Genomic DNA, 15,131 nt, shown 5'->3' on the forward strand with positions numbered 1-15,131 from the left:
CAGCCAACTGCGAGAGTTGTTTAACCTCTCTCTCTCTTCAATGGCTAGGAGAATGGCAGTCGCAGTTCCAGTGCCCCCCGCCCAGGTCTTTGTATACTTTTTCATTTATTTTCTTCTTTTTTTAATCACCCCTCTTGGACGAGACCCCGACCCCCACTTTGCCAGACAGTTGGGTACACAAAATATGTCAGCAGAAATAAAAGGAAAGAAAACATCTACCAATGTTGCCTTAGACACCGTCCAGACAATGGACCCTCCACCGCATGTCAGGCGCATTTTTCTGTCTGCCTGTCACAGGATTAAACTTCACTTTTGCGGGGACTCGCCTTATTTTGGGCGAAAAACCACACTGACAATTTTACTGATTTAGAGTGGCATTCAATGGATTTTGGCCAAGAGCAACAGCAACGAATTGAGCAAGCAATTATGTGTGTACTGATGAATGACCAACAATTACGTTACCCATTTGGTTAATGTTGAATGCATATCATCTGCATTTTCACTTTGTGATGGTAGTGGGCTAGCTATATAATTGATCGGGCCTCTGCCACAGCCTGAAAGTATTGACTCCTTTCGGTTTGCTTTTATTTTAACAATGCGGCTAGAGAAAACCGCAGCAACCGCAAGGGATTACTACATCAGAAATAACCGCCAAAGAGGTTAATGCACTCTGGTACACACATCGAAAATCAACCTTCAATGGGTTTTTGGGGCAAGCATTGAAAGGCACTGCTGTCAAACTCATACGAGCCTGCGTGTGTGTTTTTCGCATTTAATATTTATTAATGGAAAAACAAATGTGGGTAAAACGAAACCAAAAATTGAATGCATCAGCAAACCAGTTAATATTAAATTGCCGCATCAATAAGCAAGAGAAATATTTTATTGAACAACAAATTCTTGATAAAACATGTAGACTATCGAGAGTGAGAAACTATGCTTAGTTTGAGCTTGAGGCTTGCCTTCTTCGCAAACATCAAACGCTTCATAAACGCGAAGCATAACCCAAAAAAAAACAAAAAGGAAGAAAAAACTTATGACTGCCAAGGGAGACACTTGAGTGACTACAGCAAGGGGGTAACTAAAGACCCTGAGAGGGGGTGGAAAGGGGTGCCAAGAAACCGAAACTATTTCTTTGCGCAGCGTTGTGGAAAATTAAAAACGCCCATACCAGTGGCTTCTGCCTCCAGCCTAACTTCAGAGACCGCCTACTGCGCCAGACTCTTCCGGATGAGAGAGAGAGATTCTCCTCTGATGATGCTGCTGCTTATTAATAACTGCGGCAGCAGCAAAACAGTTATTAGACTTAACATACTCAGTGCCGGGGATAACCCAGATATGCCCTAGAGAGCGGCCATTGAACCTAATGGCTGGATGGGTTCCTCTTTCAATTGGAATCAGTGAGAGCCTCTGCCTGCCTCCTTGTCTGTCTAATCAGCACTCACATTACATATACATACGTACAGGCGTACAGTCAGACTGTCATAATTTCGCCTATATTGATTTATTAGAACGGAATGTTTGCTTAGCCCCAAATGCGTATGACAGGCCGATAAGCGACATATTTTGGCCTGGTTTTTAGAATTTGCATAAATTACATTCGAATTGACAGTGCGCTGTATGAGTGATTTTAAATTTGAAATTAGTTTGTTTGTTGTTTGGCTAATGGAATATATAAATCGAACCACATAATCCAGCCAAAGCTAATCTGTAATAACTATTTTTGCAAGCTGCTTTTAGCCTTGGGACGCATTGATTAAAGTCAAATCCAAGCAGAAACTAGCACAAGAATGCACTTGTACGCAAACGGGAAAGAGAAACCCCAGTGAAAATAATAAAGGGAGATGGTCCAATGGGGGAGAGTCGTCGTCGGATAAGCTGAGGCGAACATCATTTATAAAAATGGCTCGGCATTTGTGGATGCGGCCGTGCGGTGAACAGCGCGAAACCAAAACGCATTCAGGCAAACAATTGCAATTGTAATTGAGCCGAGACTCCTCCTCACTGTCTCTCTCTTTCTGTGTGTATGTGTGTGTATCTGTGCCTGAGCTTCTGTATTTGTGTCTGCTTATGGGTGGGAATTGTCTTGGTGTGAGTGAGTGAGTGAGAGAGTGGGTCTGTTTGCATTGTTATTTCTACAGCGTTGGCTCGATGGGTTGCCTCGTTCTCGTTCGGTCGCTTAGTGGCAATAAAAAGAATGCTCATTCCATAGGGAAATTATGAAAGCGGATTTCTTTTGTTTAGAATCGTTTCTAGATTGCATGCAGCGAAGCGGCGTGGCCCATACACACATGTCTGAGAATGTACTTGCGGTGTGTGTAGGTGTGTATGTGTGGGTGTGGGTGTGGGTGTGAGAGCAGCTTTATAGCCATTTCCTCTTATTGCTAATGCGACTGCTGCTGCTGCTGCTGCTACTGCTGCGGCGGCAGTGCACAGATCTTTGCGATTACACGAACGCCTCGCACCATTCGAGTCTAATGTTGATTGCAGCATCAGATATTTATTAATTTCCAAGGATACAGAATCAAGAACCCCTCCCCACAAAGTGTAAAGGGATCAACGAAAGAGTTGAAGTGCTTTCCCAGGGGATTTTCATGGAATTAAAACTATTATACTCGTAATCATAGAGTTCAAGGCAACACTTTCACTAGCTTAAAAGTTTATATTAATTAATTGAAGGATGCATAATCCTTGCTTGAGGTTATTCGATGGCAGTTTTCATTGGAAAATGCAGGTACACTCAAATGTAAATATTTTGTAAGCTCTCTCTAAGGGCATACAGCCTTCGTTTTTTCTTAACATGGCTTAGCATTTCCACATCGTATTATATGCATGCATAAAAAGCAATAACTATAATTAATCTGATGCCTTATGGCAGCTAAAAATTCTTCACATGTGATTGCTTCCCCTTTATACAGTTGAACGTGTTCTGCTTTTACAACTGGCAATGATGCAATGATTTCTGGAAGTCAAGAAAAGTATGTGTGCTCCGCAAGTGCCATACGAAAATCAAATTTTTTATGATTGAACAGCCAAGGAGCATGAAAATTCCATTGCCAACCCGCGCTCCCCACTATCATATCTTCTCAGGCGTTTGAATGGCTTGCTATTTTGTATCATCATGCAATATGACCAGAGAACGCACTCAGCTCTGACTTTATGCCAGTTTCTGGAAGGGGAGCTGCTTGCTGATTTCATTTCCTCTTTAAGCGCCAGGGCGAATAATATCTGCATTCAACTGCAGATAGATGCGAGTACTGCTCTCGTCTTGGCATAAGGTCATGTGGGGGGAAATGGAAGTTTTATCAAGTATATCAATTTGCATTATACTTGCGACATACGCGGACAATGAACTGTGATGGCTGATTGATCTGGGAGTAGTTTATAACTGTCAGCGCCTCTGGCAGCTTGCTAGCAGCAACAGATTTGTCAATTCTTTGAATAAAAGAGAATTGAAATAGTGCTAGATTATTTCATAAATTCTGTTATTGATGTGTAAGCGAAGAAATCTATTTCAATTTCCATTTCAATGCAAGTGTCTGAGTACAGAGACAAAAGGACTTAAGATAAATATTTTCACACGCGACATTCTCACTGCTAATGAAGTTTTGCTTTCAAGTAAATTGGTATCTGTCTGTGTCGCACCGAAACATTAGCAAATGCAAGATACAATATAAGCAACAATGACAGCAAAATAAAATTAAATAATGCAAGCACTTTTAGGTTAATTAAACTTGAATAGCAACAAACGATGGCACCCAGGCTAAGCTCGAAATAAAGTGAGAATGAGGCGAAAGGCACTCCAGAAGTAGCCCGTAGACCGTAGCCGCTAGCCACTGCCAGGGCTTGTCCTTGTAATTGTTATTACAATGCTTGTCCTTTTTGGGGCTCTGTATTGTCTGGCTGTCTCGGCTCTGCACTTTCTATGTAGAATTGTGTGTGCACCCAGGACTTTTGTTGCCGAATGCATTTACTGCCAGTGCATGCCAAAAAGTAACTTGCAAAATGCGCAGGCACCAACAATTGCCCTTCTGTATTGCAGCTTCGCTTAGATTTTAACATTTGCAAGACGTTGTTACTACCTTTTGTCACTTTTTAGCATATTTCTGCATCTTACATTTGCTTGAAATCACGTTGAAATCCTTCGGAGGAACGCCCTCAACTGTTTCCGGCTCTGTTGGTGCTTTTGAAATGTGCAAAAGCAAACAAAAGTGTTGCCAACTTGCCGGAGAGACAAATACAACCAGAAGAACAAGAATCCAACAACCAGGATACATTCTCAAACTTTCTCTTCCTCTGTCTCTTCTGTGAGTGTGTGTGTATGTGTGTGCAACAACAAGTTCCTTCTGCAGGTTTGCCTTGCCTTATTATAATTGCCTGCGTTTTTCCACCTTCCTTAGGGAACGGGGTTGGTTGTTGTTCCTGTTCCAAGATTTTCGGGGACGGCTGTGTCCTGCTACTGGCTACAAATGTAAGCAATGACATTGATGTTGTTTTTGGTGCACTTTTTTTTTGGAAGAGAAGGGCATACGTACTCGTATTTATTTTGTGTCTTCAAGTTTGTTGGTACTGAAGTTGTTATTATTTGTATTGTGATTGTTGGCAACTTCCACCCAGAGTATTTTCGTAGTGTCGTAGCCAAAGTGCAGCTGAAGCAAAACCAGAACCCAGTCAACATTGTGGTCAACAAATTGGAATGGAATTGGATTTGACTGGAAATACATCCGCATTCGATTTACAAGTGTAAAACACAGTAGATTGTTGGCAATGGTAAATTAAGGAGATATATATTATACGTATATGCGAATAAGAATGCCATTAAGATGCCTTTAGTAATTAAAAATCAATATTGATGGGTTTAATTGGTTACTCACTTTGATTGAAGCTACCAACAGTTGTTATTTCGTGAGTGTCATTATCTGTTCTATGAACATTATGCCATCAGCAAATGTTTCTTGGGTAATAGATTATGACTGGGAAAATGTTTATGCACTCATATGTTTGATATTCTTATCCCCATAACTGCCTGCACATTGTGCCAGTTGCCGTTCGGTTTTCGGTTTTTCGGTTGTCGTCATAGTGCCATTTGTAGTGCATACAATTGCTAATTGCTTTAAATGCATTTTAGCCGGAAGTGGCTTTACTTAAGCCTTTGGCATATGCAAAGACATACAGCCAGGCAAACAGACAGAAGGACATACAGAGACGGACAGACAGTCGGAAAGCTAGTAAAGCCAGAGAGCTATGCTGGATATCTGTGTCCTGTGTTATTTGTACTCTGTATTATGTACTGCATATTGGACGGCATTATCTTGGCACTTGCTCTACTGCTCTGCCACCCTGCTTGCTTTTATTCTATTCCATTTTATTGTCTTTTTTATTTATTTAAAGCTATTAGCCGGGCTTAGTCTTTGCTTTGGCTTCTGCACTTGCTCTTGTTCCCTTGTTGTAGTCGAGCAGAGAGAACGAAGCGCATTGGGGTGTATGGTGCATGGTGCATGTTGCATGTTGCATGTGGGGCGTATGCGTAATGTGATTCACCAATAAGCCAGTTACTTTTACTCCAAGGCATAACAAACAGCACACACACATGCAAAACCAACAAAAAATATACGAGTATGGGGGAAAATGTAAATATTTAGTTTTATTATTTGTACAGGCATTGGAATCCCCATAGGCCGACCATCCCACATATTCCTCTGCCATCCATTCGAGTTGTCAACGCCCTGCGTTTTCCTCTCTCGCTCTTTTGCTCTCTGGTTGGGGGCTTATTTAATTGAAATCTACAAGTTTATGATTGTTTTGTATGCAATTTCAATATGCAATTAAATATGCAACGCCATACATTCATTGTCTGCCCTGCCGATACGAGTATTGTCTGCCGCCTTGCCCTTGGTCCCATCCCAACCCACTTCCGGGGCCTGTTGGTTATGACCCTCTGCTCTTTTGTATTGTGGCTTAATGAATTTTGTGGCCTGCATAAATAAGAAACAGACATAAGCCATTATTTGCTCGATCTTTGCATTTGTCAATATTTAATATTGATTGAAGCCACTGAATGTAATGCCACTGCCAATTGGAGTATTGTTCGAGTGTTGTCTGTCCAAACTTTAATTGAATGAAATTCATATGAAACACTTAAGGCTAATGCAGTGCTGCCTGCTGCTGTGCTGGTTTATGCCCGTCAGCTGAATATGGTATTTATTTTGACTAATAATACTGATTGTGTTTTAAAATCCCACCACCCATGCCCAGGCTCCAGTCCCATCCCCAAGGAAAGAGCCAGAACCATAAACAAAATTTTACACTTTAGAACTGTGACTTAGTCGGGTGGGTGCTTTTTGGGCTTCAAGTTCTGGGTGGGGGCTTGGGTTATGCGTTGACATTTTTATGGGAATTTTATGTGAATCAAGTGAATATGGCAAAGACAAAGCTTAGCTCCTTTCTGAATCGATAAAAATGCAAATTAAACAGCGTGAGAGTGTCACTGTGTGTGTGTGAGTGTGCTAGCCATATGTGCAAGGGATAAACTCCAAAAAGAGGCGAAAGAAGGGGCAGGACAGAGGAGCAGGGAAAGCTCGTTAAAGGAAATCCAGGCGAAATTCAAGTGCCGGAAAATGGCTTTTGTTTAGAAGGAAAACTCCGTGAGTGGCTGCTCTTTCTATCTCTCTTTTCACTGATGCATACTCGAATATAAATATGAAATATATTCAGCAAAATGTCAAACGGAAACAAGTTGACAAGTCAGCTTGCATGATGGAGCAGCACACATGTCCTGGCCACACAGGACTCGGCACTCCGCCCAGTCGAGCGACAAATGAAAATTGCAAAAATGATCGGAAATGACCAATTTGAAATAAAAATGTAACCAACTGTGAGTGTGGGGTTGGGTGTGGGCGTGGCACAGCAGCCGAGACTGTTAAATGCAGGCCAGAGATACGACATGTCTGAGGGTGTCCATGCCTGTGTGTGCGTGTGTGTTTGTGTGTGAGCGGAAGTCAAGCGCTTGACATGCACCAACACCAACAATTGGAGAAGCAGCACAGGAAGCACACAGAGCATTTCAAACGGAAAACTGCAGTCGTCTTTCGACTCCCAGCCATATGTGAGAGTCAAGTGCAGGATCAGATCAGATAGCTCTCTCTCTCTCTCGCTCACTTGACTTCCCCTAGTTGACAAATTAGAAAATTTGTCTCTGACTTTATCGCGATCTGAGCAGAGTGCAAAGACCGGATTTGGCCTTTTATCCCCACATCCGATGCTGTGGAGAGTTTATTGACCCAAGAGGCACCCGCATCGACAGAAGACTTAGACTCATAACTCACGGATGTCGTATTATGCATGAATTTAAAAACAATAACTGGAAATCGCCCTAACGCATATGAGCACACACATACACACACTTACCTTCCCCTGCAGACATTCTCCACACTCTCTCCCGCTTTCTCTGTGAAGTAATAAATCAGGACGGAAACAGCCAGAGGAAGCGAGCTGTGCAAAAACCCTTTTCAACGATTTCTATGCAAAGTAATTCATCAAAAATAATAAAACAAGACAGAAAATGGAGAAAGAAAATATAAAAATTACAAGAACACCAGCAGGACAGCCAAGAAATATGTGAAATGGTTAAAATTGCAAACGAAAGAAACAAATTTGAGCTTTTAAATTGAAAAATCTGTGTGCGTATATGAGTACAGGATTTCTTTATGAAACTGACTGGGTGAAAAGACTGGCCGAAGGCATCTTTGGCGAATAAAATATAAAATAGTTCTGATGCGCTTTCCAAACATTCCAAAAGTATTCGAAAGTAAAGTTTATTCAGATTATTAGGAGGAATGCACAAGGTTTTCGGTATAAATTAATAAAGTTATTCAATGGATTTTGTAGTAAAACTGAGTCTCAGTTAAGTTATATAATTTATGCATGGGTCAGTGAACAAATGTTTGTGTCAGGGAATTTTACAAAGGAATCTCTTACTGTTAAGCAAATTCCTACAAGTGTGCTTTTATTTCATCAACTCTAATATATTCTCCCAACTCTTACACTCGTTTAAGCTGAACTTTGTCTGTGGCAGAAATAAAAACCGAACGTAAGCAAATTTTATTTGGTATTCCTTTGTAGCCTGGCTAGCACTCTGCAGCGTAGTTCGTGCTGACATTCTCTCCTGTTTACGTGTACTCTGCTTTGGTCAAATGTGTCAACAACATTGCTGTGCAATTAGGAGGGAGCTGCAAAGTATGTTACAGTGTTTCACCTCCTGTACACAGAGCTCAAACAGAGTTATGGGGCCCTGCCTTGAAGCACAAGTTAATCGCAGCTGAAAGACAGCCTTTAACGAAGGTAGAATGGGCAAATTACCAACTTTAAACATCGTTTAATCAGCAGCAACTGGCACAAAAAACACAGGAAAAGAGTAAAGGAAAGCAATTAATAGAGCTACACATGTTCAACAACGCCCGCCCCCCATCTGCACACTTATTCCTGCATTTGTTTTTTTTAAGCTCTAGCTTTTCCACATGTTGTCTTTCTTTTTTTAGTTCTTGCTGTATCGTGTGTGTATTATATTAAGTTTTTAATTAATGTATGAGCAGTTTAAACTTGTAAAAGTCCTGTCATGATAAACTAAAACAATATTTCTCACTTGGGGGGCCAACGACGACAGCACAGCTCTCCGGCAGTCCGCTGTCCGCTACCCCGCCAGGCAACCAAATTGCCCAAAGGAAAGCTTTTCAAAATAAATGAAGTTACGGCTAAAGGATGGTCCGTCTCTATTGTGTGTGTGTGTGGGAACAGGCCCCATTAAAATATTTGCATCTCATTATTTAGTTTTGGGGCGAGTTTCCGGATTCGAGTAGCTTTCGAGCATATACCATGGATAAGCAAGTAGAATGATATATGAAGGATATATCCAGTATACGATAATACAAAAGGAAAGGATATTATTTTTTCTTTTGCCAAAGGAATATTATGGTAATTGACCTTTGGCAATTTCGCCTTACCTTTTTTTGTCTCCTTATAGTTTGCTTTTCCTGGGCTAACTTTTGTTTCGTTTCATTTTTGTGTGCTCATGTTCTTTACTGTCTTATCAGGCAAATTGAATTTGTGGTCAGGACCCAATGAGTTTACTAAACCATTTGGCAAACAGACATCAAGGAGCTATTTCTCTCCACCTATACCTCTGTCTCCGTCTCTCTGGTAGTCATTTTTCTGCACTAGTCGTGCAATCTGCTTTGGAAGACCCTGTTCGTGTGTGTGTGCGTATCTAATCCTTTATGCATTTGGGATCCCAGACGTGGACTGTGACCCCATTTGCAAAATTCTCTCCACCATCTATCAAAGCACACACCCAAAGTGGTAGGGCTGAGGAGACAGGCCCACACAATGCACAGGACATTCACACGACATGGTCAAAAACTTTGCACAATTAAAGTTTAAGTGTTGCACAAACTTGTGTCATGTGCTCAAGTTGGAGAAGGGAGGAGGAGTGCAAGGGAATCTAGATGGATGCATAAATTTCATTCTGTTATTATAGAACGATTTCCTGGGACTGCAGCTGCAGCTGAAGCTGCATCAGAGTGTTTGCCCATTCTGATGCTGGTGTGTGGCGGGTGTGGCTATAATAACACCTTTTTGCCAAGGAGAAAAGTTGCAAATGTAGTAACAAAGTGTAATTAAAAAGTTTGACTATGCTTGCAAAAATAATGAAATCGATTATGAGCCAGCACTTGAGTAGCACTTTCAGTACTGGGGATCTCAGTACCTACCCACCCAATGTCTCTACGATGGCAAACGACACTCAATGAAATTAAAAAGATATTTTTTTTCAGACATTTGACTCCCCGCTGCCTGCTGCCTGCTGCCGACTGCCAATTGCACTTTACCCCACCACGCCTTTATCTGGGCCATTGTTTTCGTCTGTCAAATGCAGCCACTTTTCTTTTGGTATTCATTGCCAGAGCAGGCGGCGGTGGCAACAACCAAGTGGAAAAACTGTTGGCAAAACTGTCAATAAGTGCAATTTTATGCATTCATTTCGTTCACATTTTTCCTATCAGCTGAAAGAGTAGCAAAGAAGCAAACTTTGGAAAATGTTAATGCAATTTCATTTAATTTCTCTCCACCCAAAGGAAATAAGAAAAACTGTCTCATTAAAGATTGCCGGAGAATCGCTTTTGAGGATGGCATAAAAATTCACTCGATAATTAGCTAAATGGCGCAGCGAAAGAGGTCATGATACCGGATAGGATTATCCACTTTGATGGCAGCAATTAATGGAAAAGTGTATGGCGCGATGTCGACGTTAATTAAGCCCAACAAATGCGACATTTTTATTGTTTAATGCTTACGGAATGTAAAAGGATTCCGGTGTGTTATTGATTTAAGGTTAATCGTATATTTAAATTTGCATAAACTGTTATTAATAAAGCTGATTAAAAGGCCAATGCCGGCCGGAATCGTAAGGGATACAAAACTATCAGCGAAATTAATATAAATTCCAAATACGGAAGGCTTATGGAAAGGAAACATGTCCACATATTTCTCATATGAACACTATATACTCGAGTACATACACATTTACAATAGTTTTATGTACGCATCTTGCTGATATGTTTATTTCCCCACTCGCTGGTTTTTTTAATGTATTTTTAATCCGATATAATTAATACTGTCCCGCTGGTGCTTGGTGTCGCTTATTAATTATTTTATTGCGTAAAAAATATTAACAAGTCCCCGCAAAGTCATAAATAAATCTACGAAAACATCGAACCACCGCCTATAAATAATATTTAATGCGTAAGTCTTCATTGCAGGAAAAAAGGGAATGTATTTTAATTATGACAACGCCAGGGAATACATACACGAAACGGTCCACCACAGAATGGCTTTAAGTCCTGATGTAGGGATAAGCAAATTATGTGTGAAAAATTAATGAGCAGAATAAGATTAAAATATATGTGAGACTCTCTGAAATCAGAACCATCTTTAAGACTTAGTAATGAAATAAAACTGCAAATAAAACGAGCAAAAAATCAGACAATTATTTCCATGTATTGTCCATTCAGTTGTTCGCACTTGGCTTTAGCCTTTCATCGGCAATTTAAAAACAATTTTAAGGCCTGTTCTATAGTTTTGTTAACATTTGGTTGGGGGTCTGCAGAAAAAGTGGGGAGATACAGAGTCATGGCCACATTTCACCCCAAACCATGTGGGGGATTGTAGGCTGTTTGTTGTGGTCTGCTGTGCTGAAAAGCTGGCAAAATGAATCCTGAGGTTTTTGGTCCGGATCCGACCCGGATCCCCCTTTGAATGGTTGTTGTAGCACTTGCACTCACACCTCAGGACACTGCCTGGGTCAAGTTGCCTCTCACACGACAGGTAAGCCCATCTTTTTATGCTCCTTTCGTTTTTTCTGTCCTGGCTTTTTCCGGACTGGCTGCTCTAATCCAAAGCAAACACCTGCGTCATAAACTTTAAGTCCAGGTACCAGACTCCAGCTACGGCAAAAGTTTCAGTTTTGGTGAGCTGAGAGGAGGACAACCCACAACCGAATTGGAATCATTGGAGCGTACTTAAGGTTTATGTTGTGTTTCGGGTTGGGGTTAGGTTTTGGGTTTTAAATGAAAACTTTTCGATTTGTCAAATGGTGTTTAGGGATGGTCTTGCCTCAGCCAAAAGCTGTAGCAGTATACAAAATGTATAGAATTTACACAAGTATTTTTCGTTTGTTGCCATGATTCCTCATCATCTTTATCGAGTTATTATCATTAATTTATTAAAGCCTTGGTACATTGTTTGACATGACAGTCACAATTCAAATAGATATATATTTCCACCCTCTGGTAAACCGAATTTAATGTCATTTTGGGGGAGCTTCTAGTACTAGGAAAACATTTCTGGTGACACTCATTTCGTGAGGGACTGACGGACGGAACGGAACGTCTTCATCTTCACAGCTTAGTGGAGGACAAATTCCAAGTCTTTGGTCACGCTTTTCCCTTTCCCCTCCTTGCTTGGCACATTTAGCTGGTTATTGTTTTAACATTTGCCCCCATACCACGAACACCGCAGCAAATGTCTGCCTGAGCTCGTCTTATCTTATCGTTATTAACGTTTATTTTATTGTCATGCTGCTTAGCCGCAGTGGCAGAAGCACATCAACAGAAATGGGGCAGTGGCAGCTTCTGTCTGCTAGTTGCCATCATGTTTGTTATACTCTGGTAGAGGGTATTGTGGGCGCACACACTAAAATAATCTTACCAAAGAAATCATTGCTTTCTAAGGGTATCAAATACTTCGACTTTGAAAGCTCTATTTTTGTATATTTAACAGTCGTTTTTATTATGTCATTATTGTCATTTACTCTCGCTATCCCTACTACTCTCATTCCAACTGTGGCCTGCATTATTCTGATTATTTGTGAGGACATTATGCTTAGCGACTCCGCGAGCGAATCTCTTTGATTTTGCGATGGCAGATTTCATTTACAGTTCCATTTGAATCCAGTAACTTTAATGGCCATTCCACTGTTGATATTTCGGTTCTTATTAATGTGATTAACGTTGCCATAAAAGTGGCTTTGATGAAACGAATATCCCTGGGCAAAACCATACTTGATTTGTTGTATAAGGGGCACAATTTATGAATTCGCCTGCGCAGTTGCCGAAATGTTTGTTGACCCATAAATTCTGATTGCCCAGGACTTTCGGGCTGCTACAAAAGGCAAGAGCATAAATAAAATACGAGCACAACGCTCATAAATTGATTACAATATCAATTGCTGAACTTTTGACTTTTAATTAAAGGGTGCAATGCAAAAAAAGGAAAGGAAGATTCCCTCTCAGTCTTCCACTGCCCACCATCGATGTGGATGATGCGAACCGCTGATGCAAGTTGTTGCAGTTTCCAATTTGGCGTTAAAATTCATACAAACATGAAGGGCCGACGCAAAATGCATACATTTGCTCTGTAAAGAATGTTTTACCAAGCATTTGTGTGTGAGGACTGCTGCTACACTTTGGATAGCCATAGCCATAGCCACTCGTTGGAGGCTTCGGTTGGAGAGTTAAAAATGCGAATTAAAAAATACCAAATGAACGGGAACAGGACGCACGGCTCGTGGAGGCAATGCCAACGCCAACAGGAAAAGTTAAAATGCGACTCTGAAAGAAATTATAAATCAATTTAACGTTGTCCCACCCACACTCCCATCCCAATCCCAAAAACGAGGCCGGACAAAAGTCCGAGACACATCCAAGAGCCGTAACCGTGCTGCATGCCGCATAGTAAGTAAATGTGCGGCGGCGGTGGCAAAGTTTTTCCATTTTACAAGCAGCGCCAGCGAAAATTGTATAAATTGCCAACTCAAACGGAAACGCAATGACACCGGACGCCATTGACCAGACTCTTCGCTCTCTCTCTCGCCGCGTGACCCCAGTGGATTCCAGTGTATCCTGAAACCCGATTCCCGGTCCTGGTCCGGTTACCCCTTATTTGTTGTTGTTGCTTCCTTTTTTTTGGGTACGCGAGACGCATGCGCGGCTTGTCGTGGCCTCATCATCCGGCTTTTCCACGCCGCCACGGATGTATGCGCTTTAATCTGTAAACCACAAACGACGGCATCAGATACAGATACAACAGTGGGTGGAGGAGTGGAGGAGGAGATTCAGCAGGGGCAAGAGTGGAATGGATTGCATATTGGGACAGCTCCAGCTGCATTTCAAGTCAAGCAGTTGAACAACTGTTTGTAATTGCAGCAGCCCTGGCATTGTGGTAATGGCTCTTTGGGGTTGACTTGGGGTTGCGCCGCCGTCCGCCTCCGCGCTGGAATTTCTCACAGTTGAATGCTGCGAAAAGTCCTTGTTACCGGATGTTGTGCAATAAAAATGCAAAGTATGCAAAAGTTTCAACCCAATTCCAAGACCACTCGTAGCAGCCGTCTGATACAGTAAATAAATGTGAATTAATGTTTTTATTTTATTTTTCGGGTGTATTATCGGGTGGGAGTGCAAAACATGAAGGAAGATAAACGAAGGAGCAATGTTGGTTTTACGGAATTACTGCGGGATAGTTGTGGTGATTAGTTTGGGGGAATAGCATGGTACATATATTTTATGGGTACTTTAGCGGCTGATTCATGCTACTAATCAGAGCTGTAGATCGGTCCAAGTTATTTGGAGGGCGTTTTTTAAGGTAGAAAGTACTTCGTTGACCACCAATGTTTCTAGTGGTACCTATTTGTTCCATACATAGATAATATTTGAGTATAAATAAGTAAATACTTCTGAATATCAACAGAAAATTAAAAACATAAAAATGTTCATACAAATAAAATACAAATTCGAAAAAAGTCTTGTTCCCGCCCGGGTTCGAACCGGGGACCTTGTGCGTGTGAAGCACACGTGATAACCGCTACACTACGGAAACTCTTGAAGCGCGATCGGCTTAAGGCTCTTGAAGAGAAGAGCCATAATAGATTTCGTATAATTAGTTGAAAATGATCGCAAGAAACGAAAGCTTTGATATTTCGCTTAACATTTTTATAAAACATAATCCTAGGAAATAATTATTTAAAATGTTGAACCTATTAAAGTCATTCTTTTACCTTGGGTTTCTTTATATGGAACCTTTTAACCTCTATAAATTATACTCCACAAATTTCTGACAAAAATTGTACTCAGACGCAACCAGAATGCGGCTTCTTACATCACTTCAACTTTCTTCCAAAGAAAATGTGACAAAAATAAGAAAACAGAGTCTTGCAGGAAAAAAGAAGTCAACTTGTTCCCGCCCGGGTTCGAACCGGGGACCTTGTGCGTGTGAAGCACACGTGATAACCGCTACACTACGGAAACAACTGAAGTCAGCCAGCCCCAACTACTCTCTCGACGGATAGTGGCGATAAGGTTTTACTCATATGACATAAATAAGCCAAGCCTTTTACTTATTTCATTGTCAACGACCCCCGAAACTCCCAGTAATTTCTCCATTGATCCCAAGAAACGATAGCCCCACATTTAAAGTACGTGGGAACCTATCAGTTTCGTACTGTTTAACCGCACAAAGAGCCAAGGTTCATGTATTTAACTAGATACTCACCTCCCCATCCCCATGCGCTTTCATTATGAAGCTGA

General features: G+C 41.2%; 2 non-coding genes across 2 annotated transcripts; both read right to left on the minus strand.

Annotated features, from left to right (window-relative positions):
• Window positions 1-14,351: 14,351 nt before the first annotated feature.
• Window positions 14,352-14,424, minus strand: Trnav-cac. Its single transcript has one exon. It is a non-coding gene; the product is annotated as a tRNA-Val (tRNA).
• A 355-nt stretch (window positions 14,425-14,779) lies between these two features.
• Trnav-cac lies at window positions 14,780-14,852 on the minus strand. Its single transcript has one exon. It is a non-coding gene; the product is annotated as a tRNA-Val (tRNA).
• Window positions 14,853-15,131: the final 279 nt, after the last annotated feature.

Source organism: Drosophila guanche, unplaced genomic scaffold, assembly GCF_900245975.1.
Source record: "Drosophila guanche unplaced genomic scaffold, DGUA_6, whole genome shotgun sequence".
Taxonomy (NCBI): Eukaryota; Metazoa; Arthropoda; class Insecta; order Diptera; family Drosophilidae; genus Drosophila; species Drosophila guanche.